Source organism: Frankliniella occidentalis, unplaced genomic scaffold (assembly GCF_000697945.3).
Source record: "Frankliniella occidentalis isolate FOCC.00 unplaced genomic scaffold, Focc_3.1 Scaffold138, whole genome shotgun sequence".
Taxonomy (NCBI): domain Eukaryota; kingdom Metazoa; phylum Arthropoda; class Insecta; order Thysanoptera; family Thripidae; genus Frankliniella; species Frankliniella occidentalis.
The window spans coordinates 359,596-362,449 of NW_026267265.1; positions in this window are offsets into that span (position 1 = coordinate 359,596).

Here is a 2,854-nt window from a genome sequence, read left to right on the forward strand (position 1 = left end):
AGAACGATTCAGCCGACCCGGCAGTGTGAGGGGGGGCTGCTGGGGGGATACGGGCTCACCCGGACGGAACATCTCCCCACCGCGCCCCACCACCCACCACGCCCGGCTACGCCCCCGCCCCGCAGCCACTATTCAACGTGAGATACACACACGTACCGCTGAGGGGGATACAATACCCCCATCACTTTGCCCGCCCCCTCCCCGGGGGCCCCCGCAGCTGCCCCCGCGCACCTGGCCACACCTGCCGGCCGACACAGCTGCACACGACCGGCCTGTGCACACCTGGGCTGGGGAAGCCTGGGGCCGGCCGGCCACAAAGGCCCGGGCCCAGGTCCCAGAACAAGTGGGTTTCAATTTGAAGAGGGAACTCCTGGCCCTTCTGCCCCACACCCCTGCCCTACACCACCCCCTCCCCGACGTGTGGCGTGCTGGGCTGCGGTGCCGGCCGAGCCGTGCGAATTTGTTAGCGCGATACTGTTCCGAACCGAAACCCGACCGACCGCACAATCCCACTCAGCAACAACAACCCGACAACAACAACAAGTTAACTTTGTTGGATTGGAACGGGCTCGGGCCGGGGCGTATAGCCAGGGGTTGGGCCGTTGCCGGCGGTGGCGGCGGCATGGTGCTCCGTTGCGGTGGCGCTTGGCGTTGTGTCGGGCGTGTGGCGTGGCGGGGCGTGGCGGGGCGTGGCGGCGTGGAGAGGCGTGGTGTGCATGCAGACGGCAGGGCGGCGCAAACCAAAGCGCATTCGGAGACTGAACCGGCAAAAGCACCCGCCTTGCGGCCGGCTAATGAGGTAGGTGGAACAGGAAAAGCGAAGCGGCACACGAGGACGCCGAGGTTTCAGCAGCAGAGGAATTCCAACTATATCGCTGCGATGTGCGTGAGTGTGCGCGCGTGCGTAGCGAGCACGTCCGGCCCGCCCCCGCCCCCCGCAAGACGAATCACGGCCCCGGCCAGCCGCCCAGCGAGGGCAGAGGCCCGGGGCCACGCCGGCCGGCTGCAGCAGCGAGGCTATATTTTATTGACGCTAAGTTGCGGTACTGTTGCTCCTCGGCTCGGCTCCGGTCCGAGCCCCGGGCACGCGCACTAAAAGTGGAGGCGGCCGGGGCCGGGGTGGGCGCCACCGGAATACATAGCGGATACGGTACAGGCCGAGGCAAAAATCGGAAAGTGGTGGAGAAGTAAAGGAGCGGGAAGAGCGCACCGCGCCCGCAGTGTGCACCGCGGCCGGGGAGAGAGTGCAGGGCACGTGCCGACCTTCCACCTGAAATACACCCCTCTGTCTGTCTGTCTGTCTGTCTGTCTGTCTGTCTGTCTGTCTGTCTGTCTGTCTGTCTCGCACTCCCTCCCGTTTTCTGCCGCGACCCTGCCGGCGCCGTCTCCGTCTCGCACGGTTCTGCGTACCAATCAGAGAGAGGCGAGCTACAAATTACATTCACCAGCGACGTCACACAATTTGATCTATTTGGAGGAGAGAGAGACGAGACGTGCGCAAAGAGAGATAGTGAGCGAGAGAGGACCTCGTTGCTACTATCGCCCCTCTCTGTCCCACTCATTAGCTCGAGTGAGCGAATGAGAGAGAGGGAGAGAGCACGCGCTGCGGCCCGCTTCGTTCCATTCGGGCAGCAGCCGCGGGGCGGGGCGCCCCTCAAGGGGTAGAGGCGGGCGGGGCGGGCGGGGCGGTCGGGACCGACGCAAAAGGGCGAATGAAATTCATGAGCCAAAGGCGGAGTGTACGCACGCACGCACGGCCGTGGGAGTGAATATCTATCGGTGAGCGGGGAGCAGGCGGAGGCTGGGGGAGGCGGAAGGTGGTGGGGCCGGCAGGGGCGCGACTCTACAAATAAAAGAGTGCGGCATCCACCCACAATAACAATGAGGAGAAAGGTTTCAGGAAAACGCTAGAGGCCGAATTGTCTCTTTTCGAAACACGGTAAATGTCAAACATGGTCTGTGGTGAGAGAGGACACCGTACGGGGACTTGTGGGCGCGTATATAGACGTAAGCGTATATAGAGGACGAGGTTTCTTTCCCGCACTACCTCGGTCGGGCGGACTCACCCACCGCAGTCATGCCTGGAGACCAGGAGACAACTTTGTGTCACATCGTGTTGCTGCGCCAGGGGAGGTCCACCCTCCCCCAACCCCCACCCCATTGCGGACACGTCCCGGGGGGAGCGAGGGCGAGCGTGGCTGAAAGAAGTGAGGGCGGCGCGCGGTGCGTTGACACGCCTGACATGTCAGCGGAACTTGACTCGACTGCCGGGCCGGGCTCACTGACAGACCGACTGACAGACGCGAGCAAAGTGCAGCCCGCGCCGCCGGCTGACGTGAGGCTGAACTAGAGCGCGAGATGTCCCAGGCGCAGCGAATAGAAATAATTAACGGACTGACAGCGCGCTGACCTTCAAGTATAGCGGCTGACGGGCAGCAGCGGGCAGCAGCAGCGGCGGCCAGATGGCGCCGCCGAGAGCCAATGAGTAAGGGAGGGCCGTGGTCGAGCGACCTCCCCAACCCCTACCCCCGAGTGCCAGTCCCGTCACCCCCGGCCCAGTTACCCTTCTCCGCTACCCTCTAACCCCTTTTCCTCCTAAAATCCATTAAATTGTTTCTGCGCGCGCCGACACACAAAGGGCGGCAAGCAAGTGTCTTGGGGCTTTTGTGCCGCAACGACGCAGAGCAGACTGTCGGGCGGCGACGTGCAATCGCCTCGCCTCGCCGTGTCGAGCAGCTCCAGCGAGCAAGCCCCGGCGGGCAAGCCTCGGCGAGCAAGCCTCGGCGAGCAAGCCTCGGTGAGCAAGCCTCGGCGAGCAAGCCTCGGCGAGCAAGCCTCGGCGAGCAAGCCTCGG